The sequence below is a fragment of the Amblyomma mixtum genome, chromosome 6 (genome assembly GCF_055824585.1).
Source record: "Amblyomma mixtum isolate Tamu chromosome 6, ASM5582458v1, whole genome shotgun sequence".
NCBI classification, from domain to species: domain Eukaryota; kingdom Metazoa; phylum Arthropoda; class Arachnida; order Ixodida; family Ixodidae; genus Amblyomma; species Amblyomma mixtum.
In genome coordinates, this window is record NC_143017.1 from 161000169 (window position 1) to 161025223 (window position 25055).

Genomic DNA, 25055 nt, shown 5'->3' on the forward strand with positions numbered 1-25055 from the left:
CATCTCCACTGAAATGTGACCACCGCGGCTGAGGTTCAATTCAGCGTCCTTGGGCGCAGGAGCCGAACGCCACGGCGACTAAGCCATTGTGGCGGGTAATAGCTATAGACAAAAAAAAAAAAAAACTGGCAACGAATTCCAGGTGCTCTTTTTAATAAATTGTTTTTAATGCACGAAGCGCATCGCAATGCTTGGCTTGATAGTGCAAGTTGATGCTATTAACACCAGTGACGTCACTTCCGGTCTGGCGCCGTCATTGTGCCGCCCTACCTCAGCTAATCAGCGATTTTTCTGACACACGACGCCGCTTTTTTTTTTTGTCACATTAAAATACACTGGGTTGTTCAAAAGTCCCCAGTTACGCTTTTTGGTACAGGTAACTCTTCGTTTCCCGTATTATGAAGCGTACCGATGGCAGAAGTCAACGGAAAGGTTGACCACGCGATGTTTAATGCAGTACCCGCATAAGACTTGGTACGGTTGTAAGACCTGCAAATAAGAATTTCACATGGAAAGACATTTGGAAGGAAACGAAAAAAAAAGGGGGGGGGGGGGGGGGGGCTCTAAAATTTTCTTCATCGCAAGCCCCCATCTCTGGATTTACACTGGTGGGGATGTAAAGCGCGCTCACGATTCACTGGTTGCATCGCGACCAAGGTGCCGCGAAGGAAGGTTGGTAGGTCACGACTGCAATACACTACAACAATAATACAATTCGATTCAAAGCGCACAATCTACCGCATGAAAAACGAGAACCATTTACGCGCTGCACCATGCACAAGAAACGAAGCGTCACCAGCTAGCTGTTTCTGTGCCTGTAAAGGGTGTTCTCCCACATCAAGACCCACTGAGCTAGGCAGCACACAACTCTATGGGGCGAAAGAGACGACCACGTCGTTCGTATTTTACTGTCACACAGTTCAATAAGGCAGGCTTGGTATAGAATGGCGTTAGATTTAAAAGACGAGACCACTCATATAGCAGCTGTCTGCCCCGACTGGCTGAATACGACATGTCCGCGGACACACACTATGACAAAGGAAGCGAGGGGTCTTACCGTTCGGGCTACCAACAGCCGGTATCACTGCTGTGAGGCTTTGCCACTACGCTAGGTTACAATTCCGGAACGAAGTGGCAGATCCCTCTGAAAGGTCTTCCAAATAATGACGTCGACCTGACATCACGACGCCGCAACCAACCTTCTTCCAGCATGACATTACGCTGATGCCATTAGTTGGAGGTCTCGCTTTCAAAGGCATATAAGCAATGGATCTGTCCTGCGTGACAGGTGAAGATGTACTCGGCATTCACGTCGGAAGGCGTGTTTTGAATGATGCACTACACTCGCCAGTGACTGCGGGTACAAGCAGCGGTGGAGAATTTTGCATGACATTGTGCCTTAAACAGGAGCTGAAGGGTAAAAAGACATAAAAGATAACACCGGGACGAGAAAATGGTGAGAGAATAAAAGAGTGAAAGGATGAGGGCGTTATGTTTTGCGCGTCACTCTTCTCCGGTGAATGTTAAGAAGTTTAAACGCAAAAGGGTCAGCACACGGGAAATAGTAATTAGAAGTGCCCTGGCAGTAGCTGAGCAGAGTTCCTTAAAGTTTCCCCGAGCTGTTCGTGGCGGTGCTCTCGGCACAGCAAAATGCGCTGGAAGAGAGCAGACGCGGGAGAGAAAATTATAATAAAAGAGTGCGCCCGCAAGTTCACCTGACATGTTGCACCTTCTACAACAAAGCTTTTACGCTATTCTCGTCGTGCTGGCACATGTTGGTTGGACCCACCTACGCGCACCCTAAAACTCCTGCAATTTTCGGTTTCTCATAACCGAACCTACCTGCCCTCTGCGTTAGAGAGAGAGAGAGAGGAAGAGAGGATAGAGAGATGGTGGGCGGATGTGGCGAGTTTGATATCACGGCTGCTAGATCAAAGGCCGGGGAAAGGGGTGGGTTCAGTACCAGAGAGCCAACTCTGTCTCTGTTTTCAATCACCGCCTCCCTTCGCAACATTTAAGCCAACGGTCATCTGGCTGATGCTGTGCTGGGCTACCCGAAGCCGTTATTAATAGCGCTCCCACGCTGTCTGCGCGACTGCTTACAGCTCGTTGAATAACGCCGATCGTTCACGCGGCTCGTTATATCAGCGCTGTAACCACGCGCTTATTTAATAGTGAGCGAAGTGAAAAACAATAAAATGCAAATGAAAACATGCACGGCAGGCGTGGTTATACTAATTACGGGCGCAACGCGCAATCATAAGTGCGCACAGCGATGGAGAAAAACAACGAAAAAAAAGGAGGTGCAACTTGCGAGGGGCAAGGGCGATGCTACGGCGTTAGCGCAGAGCAACCAACAAAGTTTCGCAACGTGTAACATGTTGCTGAGGACAAACATTGTCGCTAAAAGAAAGAGCGCAGGCAATTAGTTTGGCAGAGAAGAGAGGAGAGGGAAGGGCGGACGTGAGACGACACATTAGCAGCAGCACGAAAATTGCCGCGGCGATATTTTCCGGTATACTACTACAGTGGCTGTCCCTACCCTGCGCCATATATGGATACCGAGAACGCGAACGAAATGTAATGAGGGCCCATAGCCTTAGAAATAGATCTGGGAGTGATGATGTAACGCTGAATGTGCAGAAATTACTTTTCGAAAGCTCAAGGAAAGAAAAATCTAAAGTAAAATCGTTTGTTGGCCACAAAACTTAAATTCGCACACATCAGCACATGCAGAGGTTGCTGAAAGTACTTCTCAGCAAAAGATCTGACCGGTTAAAGCCATTCATGAGATTTATATTATTAAGAATGCAAACCATACAGGAAACAAAGTGCATGCACAAAAGTAACACTTTTCATGAAAATGCAACGTACTGGTCAAATGAGTTCCAGATACGCAGAAAAAAAAAGTACAAAAACCGCCACGTAGAAAATACTATTAGGAAAGTCACTAAGCAGTGTTCTTGGCATTGTGTTGTACTGCATAGTCGTGTTTGGAAGCGTTCACACATGTAGCTTATCTGCGCTAAAGAAAGCCAATAAACGAGATATAATCCGTGTAATTCGCGTGGCGTTTTACATGAAGCCACGCATCATTCATCATCATCATCACGAGCAGCATCCTCACTACGCCCACTGCAGGGCAAAGGCCTCTTCCATGTCTCTCCAATTAACCCTGTCCTTTGCCAGCTGCGGCCACCGTATCCCCACAAACTTGCTAACCTCATCCGCCCACCTAACTTTCTGCCACCCTCTGCTATGTTTGCCTTCTCTTGGAATCCACTCCGTTACAATTATGGACCAGCGGTTATCTTGCCTTCCAATTACATGCCCTGCCCAAGCCCGTTCCTTTCTCTTGATTTCGACTAGCACGTCATTAATCCGCGTTGGTTCCTTCACCCATTCTGCCCGCTTCCGGTCTCCACACTAAAATTAAAAAGACATGCTAATTTCTCGGCAGGATAAGCGAGAGAAACATTAACACAGACATTATTGCGTATGCTGTCAGGCTGCATAAGCATACGCAAGAAATTCACAAGAAAAAGAAAAACGGCAGTGTGTGCTGCCAGCAGTACAAGTCTTCGGCGGTCAAGGTGACGGCATGAAGAACGGGAAAAAAGAAAAAATACGACGACACGTGCTAGCTCAGGAATGTTTAACAGTTTGCCACACGGCATACTACACAATCGCGTAGGCCGGTCACACACCCGCCTTCCCACTGCTCACTTGATGGGACCCAAAGCGTTTATGGAGACGACTCCAATCACACCCATTTTTTATCGCCGTATATCCCGCACAAAACTTACCCCAACCTCCCCTCCTCCATTAACAGTGTGCCACATGCTAAGCATAACACACCTATCTGTTTCACCACCCATGGGCATGAGCACATTCAGTGGGAGTGCCCCAGGCACGTATCCAAAGGGGGGGCCAGAAGACCCCCCCCCCCCTCCTTGCTTCCCGCGCTCCGGTATACGAAGTTACCTTGTGCCCACCCCGAAAAAAAAAAAAAATCCTGGCGAAGTGTCTGGTGCCCCCACCTGCTCCCCTACCTGCACCTCCGGGGAGATCGCTCTACTGGTCGCTCGGCCGGAGGACCAGCTAAAGCTGGTAGACTGGGTCCGGCGGAAGGTGACATTCGGTGGATTCCTGACTGAGAAGTCCTCCCTGGAAGCTGCTGACAACTCCCACTTTCTTGTTTCTGTTCCCTCCTCCTCCTCATGGCACACTTTACTTCACAAATTCTTACAGCAAGTGCAAATCTTCGTTCTCGTATCTGGTAGCATGCAGCGTCATTGCCTCGGAAACGAGGCAGAAGTTGAAACCGCGTTGCTGCTGAAGTCAAACTCGCGTAACGCAGAGCCAATCATTCGGCAGCCGAACTTACGGTTGGGAGAAAGGCGACGTTGTAGGACCAAGGTGTCTTACCTGCAGAAACGAGAGCAGAAAGCAAAATTGGACACAATTTGAGCACCTGAAGAAAAATTGACTGCCAATACGCGTCACTGCGTTTACACGCAAAGAAAAGAAAAGAACACTGCGTGCATGTTGATGTGCACACATCTCAGCGTGGCTGGCGTAAGTTGTCGCAGAGGGTGTTATCTTTTTTTTTTTTCGTCCACCATTACTCGCATGCCTTTACTTACGCTATCACGGTTAAGAATTCCGCAACGCCCATTACTGATACATATATCGCGCTGCTTTTCCGTATTAAACTGAACTTCGTAGCACTGCCGAATACCGAGTACGACACTGCGGTACTTATTCAACCCGGATTTCCTGCGACGTCAGTACTGGCTTGGCTTTCTAAACGAGCGCCACGTGTACGCCGTTTCGTGCACCTCGGCCGAGAATGACTTGCAATCCATCTGCAGCCCAATGTAAGCAGTTCGCTAGGCCGCTGACGGCGCCCTCTTCTCTTGACCTTCGGAGAAACTTTCCGCGTTTGCCATAACGGCGATGCTCCTCGAGGCAAATAAATGATGCCGCATTTCACCGGCCACCAAGCTACGCTCAAGCAAACCCAAAGCACCAAACGGCCGTGTAATCACGTTCGTAACACCACGAGTCAAGCCTTGCCCCAAACAGGCGACGCACGCACACACGAAAACGTAACGAATGGAGAAACAAAGTCGAAAGAAAAAATAATTCAGCATGCAACAAACAGTCATCGCTCTTTCGAGTCAATTTTTTTTTCTTCTTTCGAGCTGCATAAATTAGCCGCTGCAACCGAAGAGCAACAACGCGCAAACGATGCGCCATCTGGCTCGGCGGGCTTTCCCTCGTGCCGCATATCCGCACGTCCATCCCTCCGCGCAACCCTAGCGAGTAACGGGCTCGAAATTAATGAACGCACATGCCTCGCGTCTCCGCGCCGCCAGAGAACGCGTGCCGGCGGAACGCCTAGGCAAAGTACCGCCGGGGAACGCAGAAATGAGAAATGTAATCGCAGCTGGCGAGCCTTCGCTGTGGGTCGGAAAAGGACAGAAAACTCGGAAGAAAATGCAGCGGCCTATAGCAGCAAGCAATGCAAGCACAGATTAGTGATAGTTAGAGACAGAAGGAAAGCAGGAAATGATGTTACTTAACGCAGGCTAACGACATTGCCTCGAAGGTATGCTAAAATCGAACTGATAAGCTGTACATGCGAGCGAGAAAACGATCATTTCAAGCTGCGGGTTTAAAACAGAACTAAAGACATTATTTTCCCTTAGAAGCGGCTATAATAGCACCCAGCATATTAATTTTAATCAGCAGTTTCCACGGTGATTACAAAAGCACAAAAAAAAAAAAACGTAAAGGCCAAAATGGCTAAAGTAACGAATACCAGCAATAAAAATCAATTTGAAAAACTTTAGTTAACGAATGGCAGTACGGAGCTCGGTTAATAATCTTTGCTCTCCATATGATCGCGGCAATCAAGCTACCGCATGATTTTTCGTGTTCGCGAAACAAGTAGGTTGTCAGCTCCCTTCAGATATGTCATGACGAGCTGCTCGCACCTGAAGCAGAAGCTGCATTTACTGCCACAACCTCACATTTATACGAATTTATAAACTCGTATTAATTTCAGTATTATGCGCGAATTAAAAAAGACGGTTCAAGCGTTAAAGGGTTACTGAATCAAACTTTTGGATCTGCTCTTTTACATCTAAACAAGAGCTTTATTGCTAAAACTGATAAATGCGACAAGAATTTTAGCGTAGAAAGGCGGGTAGCACGTTTTTTTCGCGATTTATTGCCGTATCGTTGCACCTGGCGGCCGCCTGTGGAAGCTTCGACTAGGCGTCATAACACCCGCGCGCCAACTGTTCCCGCAGGAGCACGACTGCCATCGCCACCCGCAGGTTTTGCCAGTTTTGCGTCGGCAACGTCGGAGGTTTGGAGCCTTATCACTTGGTCTACCCAAACTGCATTGCGACATCGCCCTTCGAGTGACGCGACCGGCTGCCTGTCGGGCGAGGGTGTCATGACGTCATGCTCTTCACCTCGCGCCGGGCGGGAAGGCTTGGCGCGCGCTCATAAAACATAGAAAATAAAAGCATCCGCTGAAAATTATGCGAAGTGACGACTAGATTTTGGTTTGGTTTGGTTTATGGGGTTTAACGTCCCAAAGCGACTAAGGCTATGAGAGACGCCGTAGTGGAGGGCTCCGGAAATTTCGACCACCTGGGGTTCTTTAACGTGCACTGACATCGCACAGTACACGGGCCTCTAGAATTTCTCCTCCAAAGAAATTCCAGCCGCCGCGGCCGGGATCGAACCCGCGTCTTTCGGGTCAGCAGCCGAGCACCGTAACCGCTGAGCCACCGCGGCGGCACTAGATTTTGGTGTAATCACATTCCGAGAATCTATTTTCCGCGGTTTTGTTCAATTTTAAGATCTTCCGTCAGTATCCCTTTAAAGACACTAGCGTTCGGCAGTGGACATAGCTGAGGCAATGATCACTCTCTGAACAAAAACAAAGTTAAAAAAATAAAGCAGAAAGAAGCCGCTAGGTTTGAATTTTCGAACGCGCAAGTTTCACAAATATCAAACTTCCTCAAATGCTGTGCTCCCTAAAACGTGTAAGCGTACAAGCTTTAATTTCAATCGTTGTGCCATATTTCGCTTTTGTATTTTTGTACACATTTCGTGTTTGTGCCATGCTGGTAAATGTCATACGTGCTAGAATCAAACGTTCGGATCGGCTACGTAGAAGCATACGGATAGTTTTCTCGAATTCTGCTCTGCGAAGCACACTTCTACACACAAAAAAATTTCTGCGGTGAAGCCACCTTTACGGTGAGCAAAAGCACAGTAAAAGGTCTCCTGGAAACGTGGAGACGCTTGGACATTAGCGCGCGAGCGGCGCGAACTTGATTACTTTTGTATTTTGTAAATAGTGTACAAAGCTCTCCCCTGTCCTTTCTTGCTGTCGCTCCCCTCTATACTTCTCACTATCCTCTTCCTTTCCCTTTCATTTCCGCCGGCTGCAGCTAGGGTGTTTAAGATATTAGATAGCAATTGCCGCGGCCGGCAGCACTTTTTTGCTTCACTTTTTTATTTTATTTTTTATTTAAAAATTAAATCACTACCACTACCACGTGGAGACAAGTCACATATGATATAACAGATATGAGAAAGGTGTATATGCTTAAATTAATGAGAGTAAGAATAAAAAACGAAGCGAAATATTTTTTCTGTACACAATTGCAAACCAAGAGACACTATCCATCAATTTATCTCAAAGGGTGCAAAATACAAAAAAAAATACAGTACGAGGAAACCACCTGGCTCCTTCCAAGCATGGTCAACCGTAGACAGGCACCGTGACATGATTAAAAAGGTCTGCCTTAAACGGTCTGTATATCTCAGTGTTTACAACATACTAAAGCGCAAGGTTAATGAGTGCAGTGCAAGGGGAAATCAAAAGAACGGACAATGATGTCCACATACGAGCAGCTAGAGCTGCTCAGGCGGTTGACCACGTACAAAACCCCGCCCCAACGTCATCAACACACCTTTCTATGGTCGTTAATCATCAGGCTAGGCGTAGTGAAATAAAACAAATGTTCTACTAAACACCAAACACAAAGTATATTCCATGCTTGCGAAAATATAGGGCCCATTTAGGGTTTAACGCAAGAAAGAAATTCATTTCCGGAGCTTCGCGTGGACAGAAAAGAACCGGAAGCTGATACAATCTGAAGTTCTGCAACCTATATAGTGTTAACTATCTTTTTTTTTTTTTCATGAGCCTACATAGGGAAACACGAGCTGAATGCAGCGACTGCCACAAATTAACCGACGAGATAAGAAAAAAAGGAAACTCTGGAGAAGAATTAGGCGCACGAAGCATTTCCCCAAAGCTTAAGTGAATTACGAGCGCTATACGAAGTACTGCCAGTGCCCAGAAATTTCAATCTGACGCTTTTTGCTTTTACTCCCGCTTCTCAATTAAATTTTCTTTTGTTTCGCTGGCAAGGATATTGTCAGGAACAGGGTAACGAGCAGCGAAATGGCGATCTTCCCAGTGTGTGTCTGCGTGAGCAGCGTAGCGCGTTCCTTTAACGTCTTACATTTTCATTACAACCCGCAGCGAGTACGGTTCCGCCTTCCAAGCGCAGACACACAGTATTATCTTTTTCTCCTTCATTGGGGGACCCACAGTATTTCTTCATTAGTCCACTCGGGGAGCTCTGCCTGGTGCTAAATATTAGGGGCGCTCCACAAAACAGCCGGCGGAAGCGAACGAAAAGGCTGCCCAGAGAAATGAGGCAAGCGTGGCGTAAAATTACTTTACGGGCTAGGAGAGGATTCTGCGACTGCTTGTTCCGCAGCGTGATTTTTAGCTTGAAACTCGCGAATAAACCAGCGTTCGGCCCCCGGTCCAGCTTGCTGGTAATCACGATTAAATGTCGAACATTTTTGTCCGTACTTTCCGGTAACAGCGGCGATGACATCGCTAGTCCATCAGCACAATAAATAGCGAAAAAGAGAAACCCAGACTAAAAATAATGAGGAGATTAGAACCTGACCAATGGCCCATTATGTTTCGCTGCTCCCGACGAGAGCTGAAGTGGCGAACACGAACGAGCACAGGCACATTTAAATGAGGAATCGAGGTAGGTGGCGACATAAAAAAAAAAAAAACGCATGAACGCATACGAACACTGCCAAATCCTTCTTATCAGGACCAAACTTCGTTCCCAAGACTAAGGTCATGGCAGGTATTAAAGCTATCTCATGAGCCCCTGAATTATCTCTCTAAATAACTAGGCTTATCCAAACGCATACTTAATTTACAAAGCGTTTTTGAGAACCCCGACTTTGCGCAATTCTGAAAACGGAGAAGGGAGGCGAACGTGTGCGCTTAATTATGCTCCTCGAGGAACCCTCGTGGCTTCTCTAGCGAGACGGAAAAGGCTAACCGCAATTTCCACTATATCATAATAAAAATTAATCTCTTTACATACATCGCAGATAAAATGCAAAAAAGGATTTCGGCACTACTGTACACTTCACATGAAAGCAATGGAACCGGCGTTAAAACGAATAAGACAAGAAAGCAGGTCTTGTCCTTTTTTTCCTTGTACGGAGGGCTTATAGGGGCCGTTTACTTTTGTTAGCCCTCGTTTCATCTTTACGGAGACGTATGTCTAACTTGATTCAAATTTGTGCTTGCTGCTTAATTATCTGAGAGAGAGACTGAGCTCTGAATGGTGTGCCAGGGGCTTCAGTGTCATAATTACTGCACAGGCTGAGCTCAGCGGCTGTGGAGGCAAGTAGGGATGTATTGACGCCATACCAGCAAGTGTTTCGCAAAATGGCAAAAGTTTTAGTTCTGCATACCAGAGAAAAGGCAAAAATACGCTACTCATCGCGCACACTTCCACACGCACACTCTAGGCGCACTTCAGAAGGAAAAAAAAATAAAAAATTCACGCACGCAGCGAAGTGAACACATGTGGGTGCCACACTTGATTTAAAGCTTGAGCGGACATGCTCGCCCACTTATGCAAAGATTCCGTGCTTCAAAGGCGCGTGCGGGCATGCAGAGGTTGAATATGCGAATAGATACAGAACGCGAGGCTGAACCTATGCGCGCGGAAAACTACTTATGGGACGAAAATAACCGAAGCGGAGAGAAAATATGCCACACTTCAGGTGACTCAAAATAGTTGAATGCGGGCACTAACGGGAAGCAGGGTTTGCGATGAAAAGAAAAAAAAGATTACTAAGAAAGAAGAGCAAAAAGGTGAGTTTCCAGATCGCTTTCCGACGCTGCCGCAAAACACACGTTTTAGTGAAAAAAAAAAAAAACCTGTGATTAATGTGGTTTTATTAATCAAACCTGTGCTCAATGAGGTTTCAGTGATGAAACCTAAGCTTAGTGAGGTTTTACAGTTACAAAATCTGCTCTCTTGAAATCAACTTTTTTTTTTTTTTTCACTAAAAGGCGAAGTGGAAGGTAACACTATGTAGTATGTCCGTCCGCTAAATATGTATTTTACTACTTCAAAGAAAAAAAAAATCCCTCCCTAGCTGAATGAGTCCTTTGCAAGAAGATTTGTCTGATTCAACTGATTTAACACACAATGTCAACTATTTTAGATGCGCAACCTTTTTCTTTTTTTTTTAAATTCCAAGTGTGCACTTCGCCATCTGCTCCTAGTAGCCGAGTCCAATAGTTTTCAGCAGACTGCCGCTACTCTCCAAGGCTCGTTCACAAACCATAGGGGTGGCTGTGAAGTGCACAAGTGGTGAAACATTCGAGTAAACTCCTGTCCCACGATGTCAACATTTGTTGGAGGACCCGGATTGGGTAGAGGAGCGTTCAGGTTGTTCCCACTTGTATGACCCATTTCTTAGCCGGCTTGCTTCGTACAGCACGACGCAATACGCAGGGTGTTTCATCTAAGACATTACACAATTTTTAGAAATCGGCTTTTGATTTAAGAGAACGCTTTTTTTCTTTTTTTTTGGCATAGCATTGCCAGTGGTGCAGCACATCATAATACCGCTAGCAAGGGCGTCCGCAGAATTTTTTGCAGGGGGGGCCGCATTGGTTGTTGGCGCCGGAGGGGGGGGTGGGGGGGTATATTCGTAGCGAAAAGGCACTATTTGCGGAGTAAATTTATTTATTTATATATAAATAAAAAATAAGTAAAATACACACATCAAAGAAAATTACAAGCAGCAAATTAAAGCGCGGATTGTAGAGATACATTGGAGTTTATCAACAAAGAAACAATTAAAATTAATAAAAATGCAAAAAGATACTATCAATACTCGAAGTGCTCAGTCTTACTGCATACGGGTTCTCGACTCACCCGAATTGATGACCAGCACACAGCGCAATATGTTCACAAACACGCAACTACAGTCACTCAGTCAGTCTTCCTTGAACAGCAACTGTAGGCGCCTCGGATTTTTCTGGGCGAATTGCGTAGTTACACGGGTGATAAATTCATTTCTGTGCTTCATTACACGCTCTCAGTGCACAGTCATCATATATATTGATTGGAAAAATGGTTGAACGAGTACGTTGAAAACAAAAGATGACTATATATACAACGAAAACTTATTTACAAGATAAATGCACGCTCGCAGCTTCATACACCTCGCTCCATCTTGCTCGCGCATCCGCACAGTCGAGCAACCGCACACACACTGCTCGCCGCTCGTCGTTTTCTCGTCCGCTGTCTTGGTTGTTCTCACCTTCGTTGACAACCCGCCACTAAAAACACCGAAGCACAAACACAGAGGCGCGCACACGTGCAAGGGCTTACTTGCCACAATATCCACGAATGCGCACTTTTGGGGTGTAAGGAACGCCGCGCGACTTCCGAGGGGAAGGGACACCCGCAACTAATTCGGCCGGAAAATTTGTTTTTGTGCTTTTATGGGGTTCAGAGCCCCAAAACGACTCAGGCTATGAGGGACGGAGTAGTACAGAGTTTCGGATAATGTCGACCACCTGGGTCTCTTTACCATGCACTGACACGCACAGTACATGGGCGCTGTTGTGATTTGAGGCCCAGCCAGAGGTGACAGGCGAGCCAGGCAGGCGCCATCGGGCTGCGTTGACCAAAGGCGCTGGTTTTCGGAGAAGACGCAAGGAACGCTGGTGTGGGGGCGCCTCTGGAGACTGCGTCGCCGTGAACAAAAGCAGCTAATCCCCTTTGCCGAAGGTTCTGAAAGCGGCGCTTCTACCGCACCGAGCTCTCCCGTGGATCGGAGGAGACAGCGCGCGGCGGCGGCGCCAACTCGTCGCCCGCTTGCCCCTGAGCAGCCCGACAAAGCGGGGGTGGACACGGCTGATTTGTCCTTCCCCCCTCAAGAATTCATCGGTGGCCGGCGTACGAACGTATCATGATTATAGCGAGCGACCTGTGCCCTGTGCACTGTCTGCCTCCGTGTCGCTATCTCTCTAGAGATCAAAGAAACAGACACCCATCTCAAGACGGCTCGAAACACATGCTCGCCGGTGCCGCTGCATGTCTGCAACAGGTCGTCCTTCAGCAGAGCTGGCGGTGGCGTGGTTTGAAAACGGCGGAACGACGCGCGCCCGGACGCGGCATTTCGCAGATGTGACCAAGCGTCGAAGCGGGGCTGCTTTTACCCTTTTGGCTGAGCGCACCACCGCCCCTGGCGTGCGGCCATCACTCACGGTTCGAGTGAGTGATTTTCCAGGGGGGTGCAGCCGCCCCCCCTTGCCCCCCCCCCCCCCCCTCCGGACGCCCATGACCGCTAGGTCGTGCTCACTAGCAGGCTGGTTAACTATTACTGTTGGGCTCCTTACTTACTGAGAGGCGTGTAGGCCACCGCAGGTAATATCAAGTCTTAGCTGTGTTCTGATGTACTATACCGCTGAGAATGCTGTGCCGAAAAAAGCGCTCTTTTAACTGGAAAAACCTTTTTTTTTTTTTTAAACTGTATGAAGTCTTAGGTGAAGCAGTTTGTATATGTTTCTCCACAAATAAAACTTCTTTCCTCTATACGGGCGGCGCTCGGGAGAAGCGACTGCCGACGCTACTTTGCACTACAAAAAATGTCTGCCTCTCCCGTAAACGAGAGTAGAGTAAGCATGAAATGTTTACGGGCCTAATGTCATCTCGGTGGACACCCGAACCGCACCGTAAAGGAAGGGAGGAACGCCACCACCCGTTCGGCGCGATGCCTTGCCCTTTGAACGCAGCGCTTCTCCTCCGGATCACGTATGACAACGAAGTGTAACGTGGCATTTATGTGCTTTTTGCACGCGTTATTAGAAATCGGAAATTATAATTCCGTGCATTATCAAACCCACAGCTCCACTGATATCTTGATAAACATTGAGAAGGCACTGGCAGCAGTTATTTTTTGTCTCGTTTGGAGACCAACCGGCGCTTGCATGCCGGTCGCGTAGGAGGGCTTAGAGAGTCTCGTTGAATCTCGTTAAGTCTCGTACGGTGCCCGGATGTTCTCGTTTCAGAGCCCGGATGAGTGGAATTCAGTGCCCGGATGAGTGGAATTCAGTGCCCGGATGAGTGGAATTCAGTGCCCGGATGAGTGGATTTCAGTGCCCGGATGATGGCTCTCGGTCTCGGCGTGACGTCACCACACTGCCGACAACGGGAGCTAAAAGCATTTCATGCTTAAAACTGCCTAAAACCGCCTAAAATTCGCTGCACCCAGTTCGATATTCCTCTTGTACAATAACAAGGTGCAACTTAGAGCAAGATGCTAATCTGCTACATGGATGCCGGTATTGAATCACGTGACTGCGATTCTGGGCGGCCGCTTTCTCCGTCCGGAGCGTGTCACACAAGAACATTGCTCTCTGCTTATTTGTGCTGCTTGTTGATTGAAATTTGTAGTTTTATAGAATCGTGCTCCACGATCAGTGGATTGCTCTCAATTTTATGATGCTTGCACAGCGTGATCAGTAAAAAAAAAGACAAACAAAGAAAGACTTCGAGGTAAATAATTAAAGATTATTTCCATTATCTCTCTCATCTTTCTGGCTCGTTCGGTTAAACCAACCCACAACTAAAGAACGCCAACTCCTCGTCTATTCATGACACAGCCTCACGTAAGTGAAAAAAAGCAGGTTGGCGCGAGGTTTCTCACATACGCCAGCGAGCGTCTGCTCACGCAGCTTCGGTTTTTCTCTGAGAATGCCGAAAGGTAATCAAAAACAAGCGACCGCCAATTCCACAGCGTTCTCTTGGCTTTCCTCGGGCAGCGCTGCCGGTCTCGTCTCCCGTTTCTTTAAAATCAAACTTGGACGCTTTTATTTCTTCTGTACTGGCTGACCCGTATCCAATTTCGGAACCCGGAATCGAAATCCCGCTGAATTTATGTTTGTTTTACACGCCGACATCATCTCATGCCGTTGCGGTTCAAAGCAGTCCCAAACATTGACAAGAAACTTGAAGCCGAGTCGCCGGACTGCATTTTTACAATGTATTCAACTACCACGTGGACGTAAACAGCCTTTGCTCAGCCGATTATCTCTCCTACTTGTTCTCAACAACTGCTTTCCACTTCGAAATTTCTGTGGCACACTGTAGATTCCTAAGCTGAAATACAAAGCGTCAATGCTAGATAGATAAAAGCAGAAAAAGGGAGCGACGTCACAAAATTCCAATTTCCCGATAAAAGTGCGCCAGTGAAGACGTTAAGCCCCGGCTGCGCTGCCGTGTTGGTACAATCAGCCGCGCTCGCTTGGAAAAACCACAGCTCCAACAACTGTGCCCAGCCACAGCCGAGCGTCGCCGTCATTGTAAGACACCAGGACGGAACCAATCAGGCCACCCCTCTCACTCTCTCCTTTTTTTTTTCCGGCTTTGTGAGAGCGTCCGCTGCCCGGAATTGTGTTTTCAGAGCCCCCCTCTCCCAATTGAAGCAAAGCGCGCGGCAACTGCGCATGTTCGGAGCTTTCTATTAGGACCTCCGTCGGCGAAAGTCATTTTTCGAACACCCACCCAGAAGAAGCACTACACTTGCGCGCGCGCTTCGGACTTTGCGTCAGAGAACTCCTGCTAACTTGGCCCTTTTTTCGACCTTTTATTCTGCGCTTTTTTTTTTCTTAAGAAGCGACATGATTAGTCTGCGAGCGTGCCTCATACACGTTCATCTGAAGTTTTGATCAGTTGCGAGGCTGAAGCGTCGTTCCAGATTCCACGCAATATTTTTTACTTTAAGTTGCGGCATTTCTCCGCGACGAGATTGGTCGAGGTAAACAAGTCTTTACGACGCAGGCGAGTGAGGTTGCCAGTGAAAAGCATCCAAATGAACCCCCAAAGGAACAGGAAAGAACATTTGACATTTGCTTCAAAAGCACCGAGCCAGCTTCGTGGCTAAATAACGTACGAAGTTTTGCGGGGTAGAGCACACGGGGAGGTATAAATAATCTGACAGGAAAGTGAAGAACAGAAACGAACTGCCTGCTCAAGCGATGTGGTTTTTCGCTGAAGGAAGTAAAAGCGTTTAAAAAAAAACAAATTGTGCTCATCAACAAAAGACGGCCGCGACCGCAGATTGGTACTCCACATCAACAGCAGCGATCTGAAGTGCGAGTTTCCAAGTTGTTTTCTTTTACTAATAAAAAAAAAAACACAGGCACAATGAGTAGAAAAAGTAGATAGCCCAGATGTCTATTTTTTACTTTCCACATACTATAGTTTAAAACTTATTAGCAAACGTTCGAATCAATCAATCAATCAATCAATCAATCAATCAATCAATCAATCAAAGAAATGGCAGCGCCATACACTTGCCAGAACCAAAAAACTCGTCAAGTAGCCGCACTATGAACCAACAGTACTTACTGAGTGCAGGTGCATATTATTTCTTAATTTCAGGCACTCTAAGGAGATCGTGACCCCAACATAGGGTGAAATTGGGTCCGAATAGTACTAGCAGATACCATTGGGCAAAAAATAAAATCATGCAATGCAGCGTGTGAGACACGTTAAGCAAAACAAGCGCGATTACAGAAATTAACAAGGCTGGCCCTGTCCATAAATTTGTGTTTGACGCATGCCTAGCTGCTTGCGGTCCATTCCATCCAATATTAGCCAGCATACGAGCGAACTAACCAACCGATCACTTAAGTAACTAGCCCCATGACTTGTCCGACAACACAAAGCGCAGAGAAAAAAAGGCAAGTTTTTTCCCTTTTGTGCTTACCTTGGAAGGTCACAGAGATGTTTACAAAACCCCCAACCATAGAAAGGGCCAGATGCAAAGGGCCAAGGCTACCAAGCCACTGCGGTTGGTGCGTTTAATCGTGAAGCCTCACTTTATGCAAAGTCGGCGGCGAGGATTCTGTGTGCCGGTCGAACAAGGGCGGCATCGGAGGAAAAGCAGACGCCGCACACCCGAAATGACAACCTTTATGCACAGGGACCTAGAGATCGCACGGTCCAGTGGACGACATGACGGGGTGGTTATAATGCTGTACTTCTGGCTGTAATGCTGTACAGCGTGGCGTCTACGTGGTCCGCTGTTCGATTCTTTTTTTTGGCGGCGCTCTCACCTGAGTGGTAAGAGAAAGACTTCAGTCATCCTAGAATGCGTCACGGACTACACTAGCACCTTTTTACTACCAACGAAGTAAAAGCGTGTTTAAAAGAAATGCGAACAGCGGAGCGCCTAGGCTTCGCTCTGCTCGCGTTTCTTTCCATCGTGATAGTGCGCTTGTGGTGGTCACCAACACCTGCTCACGCTTCTTAACGAGCGGCCGCTGTTAATGCGTTCCCCATAATTAAGGCTCGCTATAGCTCCGCAGTGGGGCCAGCCGTAGCTAGATGCGCCTTCCTAGACGTGTAGCCAAATGATACAGGCACGCAAAGATCACGCAGTGATTTCCGATGACGCTACAAGTATGAACATTGCAGTCTAGGACTAACTGTTTATTATTTATGACTGCCTGCATTTAACTACGGACAGGAAGTAAATATAGCTATAGAAGACGAACTTCTCAGTTGTAGATGGAAGATGCATGCGACTAATGGGCAGAGTTCACATCGAATAAACAAAAACAGAATACTGGCGACGTGCTGGTGATAGTAGGTACCGAGGATACTATTGATCAAAGCAGAAAGTGTGTGCGGGGGGGTGGCTTTACTTTTTCCCTTTTGCAAATATGCAACTCACTCTTGCGGAAGCACGGTGTTTGCAAGCGAAAGAACCCGGGAGCGGGGACGGTTGTCTTTATTATGGCTACGCGAATAGAACAGCCGCACAAAGAGAGGCGAATGCCGAGACGAACGCAGTTTTTATTTTTTGCTGGGGTGAGGCAAACTCCAGTGGAAAACAAAGGAAAAGGCCGTCAGCGCCGCTATACGACGTGGGCGTTTTCGCGCACAGCCCGGGCCTCGCTACGCAGCGACACGATCCCAGCTGCGGCCCGGGTCCCCCGCCGCATTGCGCGCGTGACACAAGCCAGTGCCTCGGAAGAAAGTACACCGAGCGTGAAACAAGAAATACAAGAACGAAGCGCTGCGGCCAACGCTGGCCCGGCACAGAAGAAACCCGGAGGAACGAAGGGAAGAAAGGACAGTGGGGAAGAGGGAAGGGCGGGATCCTTGAGGAAGCGGGAGCGTCGCCCCCGCTTGCCGCAGACGGGACACCACAGCAACAGGGCGAGACGGAAGTGAGTGGCAGCGGCGGCGGCGCCGCGCTCGGCCGTTGCCCTGGCAACAGCATCCGCGGGCGGGACGAAGCTCCCGAGCAAATATGGCGTCGCGCGCGAGACGCGCAAGTGGGAAGCGACGCGGGAAAGAGGGCGCGGAGGAGAAGGCTAGCTAAAGAGAGAGAGAGTTCTCGCGCGCTTCAGCCTGAATGCAGAGCGGTGTATTCATTGTCAACAGAGGCGCATTGGACTCCCTCACTGCCTTCTTTTTTTTTGAGGCGCCTCAGTGCGGAAGCATGTTTGCTAGGAAAGCATTGAAAGTGGTCCTACAGTTAGACGGGCAGAAATAAGCTTTTGGGCGCCGTGATTGTACGAGAATCGCCAAGATTTTCCTGGGTAAACAGAGGTATGACGGGATATGGAAAACGACTAAAGAAAACAATTACACTCCTCGCTTCGCCCCAAAGAGGAGAGATGAGAGCAACAGTTGTGGCGATACAGCTATGGCTGTAGCGATGTCCCTGTTCAAGAAAACAAAACAAAAACTCAGCCGGGCTTTCATAGACTTGTAATGATTCCGCATCCCGAAACTAAACATATTACAAGCAGCGGCGAAGAAAGGAAAGCTGTTCTCGATGCCTTTGGTCGTTAAGAAGACCACATCAGATTCCTGACCAAGGCGACTATTTTTGTTCACGCAAGCTCGCCTCGTAACCGGCGTCTAGCCTGTCATTATTGCCCATGAAATGGCCAATCGCAGCTAAATAGCAATCGTCAGTCAAAGCTCCAGCCAATTACAAACCGGTCTCAGCAGGAGATTATATTTTCTGAAACAGGCATTAAACCTTGGAGAGGGCTGTTAAATTTTGGTCCTGGGTGCAGGTTTTTGTATTGCTGACCGGTATGCTTACATGAATGAGAAGGTAGAGGCATTTTTAAACGATCACTGGAGATGTAATTGGTAATCTACCTGGCAGGCTACTCCGGGGGGGGGGGGGGGGGGGGGGGGTAAATATGAAATGAAACTTACACTAAACTAACTTACACTAGCCTAATTAAGGATAGAGCCCCGACGCAGCGTTCATTAACTTTTATAAATACTACTCAATGACAAACAATATCAACGCAGCTTAGTTGTGTTTTTTTTTTTTCTACTTACCAATGTTAGCGTTTCTTTCATGGCAACTTGTTGCGACAGTCCATCTATAACTGGAGTCATGGTTAAGGACCTTGACCTCCAAATACACGTAGAGCTTCACTCGTCTAAAAAAAATGTGTTGTGGTTACGTAACAAAAAAGCTAACCTGGGAATCAAACCAGCAGATCGAAAGAATAAAAAAACTGCGCCCTTCCTTACTAGGCATCTACGGCAAACGAGAAAAAATAACGGAATAAAGAAGGAACTCGACTTTCTCGCAACGTAACCGCCAGCACCCGGCGAGCCCGCTCCGGGCGCAGGCACGCACAAAGAGTCCCCCCCCTTACCATGTGGGCGACGAAGGGAGGGGGAGAACAGCGCGCCAACCGAGAAAGCGGCTGAATGGAGTCGTCAATCGAGGCGAGCCGCAATGGCCGCTGGCAATGGCGTAGCAGCAGCGCACAGCGGCATCTCTTTCTCGAGGAGCCGGCTCCGAGAGAGCGCGCAGCTAGCCTCGCCTCGCGACCCTTTATTTACGAGAGGGTCGCCGGGACACGCACGATAACGCCTCGCTATGGGCCCCCTTACCCCCTTCTACTTCTTCGCAGTGTGATCGATATCAGCGCCGCGAAGCGGTACGCAATGCCACGTCCACTTTCGTTTCCTCGCGGCCACACAACACAAAGGAGACACTCTGAAACGACGCGCGACTCGGAACAGCAGCAGCCAGCCTCTGAGTCGCCGTCAGAGTCGTCGGGTCATCATCGCAAGGAGGTCGATGGGCCCTCTGCACGCATCCGAGTATAGCAAGCAGCGAGCGGTATCGGCGAGATGAGCTGCGGCCCCACAATACGCGACCTGTCTCGCCGCTCCGTTTCTGTCGCGCAGCCTCACCTTCCGGAAGACAAGTGCGGTCTTTGTGCGCAAAGGTTAACGTCAGCCTCAAGTGGGCGACGCCGGATGGGAGCGGTGATGTGATAAGAAGCTGATCTCGGCGTCGGTGATCGCTTCCGCATGACTTTGCGGGACGCTGGGTGTCCTGCTGCCCTTCCGTTGTGGCTGCACAAGCAAGCGCAGATCTCCCAACGCCGGAATCCTCGCTCTCAAAGTTCGCGCACAGCATGGATGCACACGAAAGCAGCACGCTGACGGGGGAAGGAAATTGCATTTCAAGGAGGATGAAGTAGATGTCTGCGCAGCAGGCACCACTGCGCTCTAACGATTGTCTTTCTAACGCTCATTTGACAAGACGTTCAAGTTGAGAGCCATTGCGATGGGCGCGTATTTTTTTTTTTTTTGCGGGTGTTTATGGTTTATGGGGTTTAACGTCCCAAAGCAACTAAGGCTATGAGAGACGCCGTAGTGGAGGGCTCCGGAAATTTCGACCACCTGGGGTTCTTTAACGTGCACTGACATCGCACAGTACACGGGCCTCTAGAATTTCTCCTCCAAAGAAATTGAAAGCCCGGGTACACAAAAGCCGTGATCGTGAGGTTTGCGCGCCAGGACCTAAGAGATGCATGGTTGGAAAAAAGAAAAGCTCTGAGGGATTCCGAAGGAAAGAGATATATCACAGAAAACATGACAAAGCGTTCAAAAGCGCTCCTGGTAGCTGTCAAGGCATGGGCTAAATTGCATGACTATGACTTTGCCTGGCACTCAAACGGAAAGGTCCTGGTGCGCAGAAGGCCTGGGGACTCCGCAGTAGTCATCAAATGTGAAAGTGATCTCTCAAACCTGGTCACCTGAGTCCTGTGTCTGTGCTGTGTTGCCTTTGTTCTGTCTAAATTCCAAGTTCAATGGCGCATTTGGGATACATATCTTTGGATGAGTTAACCAAAGAATATGGAAATAGAGACACTCTCCTGCGTTGTTTCCATTTAAACGTTCAGTCTCTACAAAACAAAACTGCTGAACTTGAGTGCCTATATAATAGAATACAGAATTGCTTCAATGTACTTATGTTTACCGAGACCTGGCAAGCTCATGAAACGGATGCGTTTTACCTTCCTAACATGAAAACATTTTATGTTCATAGAACCAAGCGCCGTGGTGGGGGCGTATCTCTTCTTGTAGAAAACTCCTTACAAGCCCGCTCATTGGCAGACTTCTCTGCTGTTACAGATAGTTATGAAATTGTGTGTGTGCAGGCAAAAGATATCGTTATTGCAGCATGCTACCGTCCTCCAGATGGCAATGTGTGTGATTTTTTTGAGTTCCTGGACAATATGTTAACATTCGTAAATGAAAATCATTATAATGTCATTATTGGCGGTGATTTTAATATTGACATGTCATGTAATACCTCCAGAAAAGTTGAATTTGAAAATCTGCTTAGTAGCAATGCCTGCTCTAACCTTATAAATATGGCTACTCGGTTGACACCTACTTCAGAAACTACTATAGATTTGTTCATAGCTAATTATGATATAGGGTCCATCACTACAGCTATTCTTCCCTGTTCCATTAGTGACCATATGGCAATATGTTGTAAGGTTGACACTAATCCGTTTAATACAACAGAGAGCCCTGCGATGTTTTCTCAGTTGGTTTCACAGAAAACACTAGACTCTTTCCGTACAGAGTTAGAAACCACAAGCTGGGACTACATCCGGAACATTGCTGATGCAAATGCTGCATATGAAGCGTTTATGGGTCGTTTCTTATGTATCTATAAAAAGCATTTCATTCGTAAGGAACGTGTAAAAAACAAAAATTATAAAAAACCTTGGATGACCCGTGAACTTCATAAAAAAATCCATAAAAAAGATCGACTTTTCAAAAAATTTATGAATTCCCGTAATGAGGCGGACCTTCTAGCTTTTAAACGTTTCCGTAATGTTTTAAATAAAGAACTGAAAAAGTGCAGGGACGCCTACTACTTTCGTTACTTTTCTAAGTGCTCAGGTCGAATGAGTGAATTATGGAGTAAAATGAATGCTCTTATGGGACGTGGGCAGGAAAAAGATTCCGTAGTAGAGATTATACATGACGGAAAAACGCTGAGAGGGGACGCAATGGTTAATGCTATTAACGAGTTCTTTGTTAACAGGAATGTGACTGCACGCCCTTCAGGAAACAACACAATGCAAGGTATAGCTAACAATAATACTTTTTTCTTAGAACCAACCGACATTCAAGAAGTTTGCTCTGTGTTTGCAAATTTGAAAAATTCGCGTAGCTGCGACGCTGACGATGTGCAAATTAGTCCAGTGAAATATGTCCTTGACGTTATAAGTTCCATACTAACCTACATATATAATCTTTGCCTTTCAACTGCTGTTTATCCAACAAAAATGCAAGTGGCTCGAGTGATTCCGCTATACAAAAAAAAAGGTGATAACCGAGAAGTTTCGAACTACCGCCCCATATCAATATTGCCTGTGTTTTCTAAAGGTCTGGAAAAAATCCTATTCAAACAACTTTCACGTTTCTGCCACAAATATGATATAATCACAAAATCGCAGTATGGCTTCCAAAAACATCGGTCCACAGAACTGGCACTTCTTGATCAAAAAGAATACATTTTGCAAAACTTCGAGGATAAGAACTACGTTCTGGGGATTTTTGTTGACTTTACGCAGGCTTTTGACAACATTAATCACTCTATTCTTTTTGATAAATTACATCACTACGGTATCAGAGGACATGCACTTAATATGTTAATTAGTTATCTCTCTCACAGAAAACAATTTGTTCAAGTAAGCCATTTAATATCTAATGAGAAAGCAATAGTCGCAGGCGTACCTCAAGGAAGTATTCTTGGTCCCTTACTCTTTAATTTATACATTAATGATATAGTATGTATATCATCTGACCTAAAGTTTGTTATATATGCAGACGACACTAGTATATTTGTGCCTTCATCCTCTTGTGCTGACGCGTTCGTTAAAGGAAACATAGCCTTAAAAAAGTTGGAAGCTTGGACAGACAGTAATCAACTGAATATCAATACAAAAAAAACAAAAGCAGTAATTTTTCACCCCAAGGGTAAGCAGCTATCTACCGATTACGATCTTCTGTTTAGAGGTACAAGGATTGAGGTGGTCGAAATAATAAAGGTATTGGGCGTTTTCTTTTCCAAGACGTTGCAATGGGATGACCACGTAAACCATATTTTGCAGAAATTATGTTCCATAACAGGTATACTCAGTCGAAATCGCTATGTCTTTCCAATGTCTGCAAAACTATCCATTTATTACGCCTTATTTTCTTCCTACATGAACTATTCTCATTTAGTCTGGGGCACAACGACCGACAAAAACCTCAGTAGTCTTTTAAGGATGCAAAAAAAGGTTTTACGGATCATTAATAATTTGCCTAAGTTTTACTCAAGTAAACCTATCTTCAGAAATCTTAAGGTCATTCCAATAACTAAAATGTATCATTATAAACTCCTACGCGAATATAAACTCAGCATCAAGGAAAATCAAAGGCTGTTTTTGGACATATCGAACTTAGAATTAATAGGCAACGCGGCCTATAATACGAGGACAACAGACCGTTGGAAAGTGCCAAAATGCCGTACGAACTATGGGTTTCAGAGTCTTAGGAATAACCTGCCTCGATTACTAAATGAACATATTAAAGCGGAAACAGATATTTTAGGACTAAATTTCCGGAACCTGAAGGCGTTGTTTTATTAATTTGCATGTCCCTAATACACACCACACATTTCATAAACAAAACACCTTGTACAGATACTTAGCCACTGTTTCATTATAACTGCATGTCTTTATTTCCCGAACGTTCCATGAGCTTGTCGCCATATCTTTCATAAAAATGCCAAGTTATAATTTTGTTTGTTTCTGTATATATCTGTACATTTTGTTCTGTACATTTGTTTCTGGATTGTGTTGCTTTGTTGCTGTCAATGCCAGGGGGGACCAAGATTTTTTTTCAAGCCGTAAAGGAACGGCTTTTCTTCTTGGCCCCTTTCACAATGTGTACGTCATGTTGTGAAAAACAAATAAAATGAATGAATGAATGAATGAACCGCCGCGGCCGGGATGGAACCCGCGTCTTTCGGGTTCGCAGACGAGCACCATAACCACTGAGCCACCGCGGCGGCTTTTGCGGGTGTGTGCGTGCTGTTGCGTACGTGTGCGTGTTGCGTACGCATACGTCAGTGTCCTATCCTTTTGAATGAACGCTTAAAAAGCAGCATTCCATCGGCAGACATTGGAGATTCGCTCTGCAAACGTAAATGTGATAATTATAACAGCGTAATAAGCAAGTATTGAATTGAAGCGAGAAGCCCTGTGCACAACCTTGCAGCACTGTTCCGCGTAAACGCTTCTGCAGTGTCTGTGTCTCCCAATTTCAGTAAGTGTTTATCCCCTCCCTGACTTCGTAGCAACATTCGAAGAAGAAGTAAATAGAAACCAGGAAGAGTCGGAATGCTGATTCGTCAAAAGATGCGAGGTATAGCGAAATAAAAACTCATCAGGGACAAGGGAGAACTCCCTGTGCGCTATAACAAATTACTAAAGAAAATAAAACATATGTCGGCCATATATGTTGCGGTACGGTATGGCACGGCAAGGTGTAGCACGGCATGATATACCAGGACAAGGTGTAGCAGGACAAGGTGTAGCACGGCAAGGTGTAGCACGGCAAGGTGTAGCACGGCAAGGTGTAGCACGGCAAGGTGTAGCACGGCAAGGTGTAGCAAGGTACGGCACGGTACAACATGATGTAGTGCGGCGTGGTGTAGTTGGCATGGTGTAGTCGACATGGTGTGGTCAAGTATGGTCTGGTCTGGTCTGGTCTGGTATGGTATGGTATGGTATGGTATGGTATGGTATGGTCTGTTCTGGTCTGGTCTGGTCTGGTATGGTCTGGCACGGTACCGTCTGATACGGGGCGGTATGGTGGCACGGCACGGTACTTGGGGTTTAACGTCCCGTAAGCACACACGTGCTACGAGGGACACCGCACCGGAGCGCTCCGTATTAACTTCAACCACTCGAGGTTCTCTAACGTTCGCTGACACCGCACTGCACACAGGCGCCTTTTGCATTTCGCTTCCATGCGACAAGTGTCCCTGAAAAATAATGAGCACAAAACATGTTCATTATTTACAATGTTGCAAGTGAACGAAGAGCACCGCTCGAATTCACGTCATCCCTCGTATCAAAATCAAAGACCAAACAGCACGTCTCGGTTCATTCATGTTGGAGTTTTGAAACTAAGAAAAAAACGAACTGGCAGACCGCGCTACTCACGGTCGCCTCTCAGAGGACGCTAAGCGGCCAGAGGGTCCGGGCGGAGTGACATAGTAAGCAGAGGCAGTAGCGATGGCCCCAG

The 25055-nt window shown here is 46.9% G+C and overlaps 1 protein-coding gene and 1 long non-coding RNA gene across 2 annotated transcripts in view; both read right to left on the bottom strand.

Annotated features, from left to right (window-relative positions):
• LOC149341017 (fasciclin-2-like) overlaps window positions 1-25055 on the bottom strand; it is a 278252-nt gene that overhangs the window by 52108 nt on the left and 201089 nt on the right. The gene's annotated exons all lie outside the window — the stretch shown is intronic.
• The window catches only part of LOC149341018 (uncharacterized), a 174447-nt gene continuing 153674 nt past the window's right edge, over window positions 4283-25055 (bottom strand). Inside the window, exon 4 of the long non-coding RNA XR_016283687.1 lies at window positions 4283-4428. This is a non-coding gene — a long non-coding RNA (uncharacterized LOC149341018). The remainder of the gene's footprint in view (window positions 4429-25055) is intronic.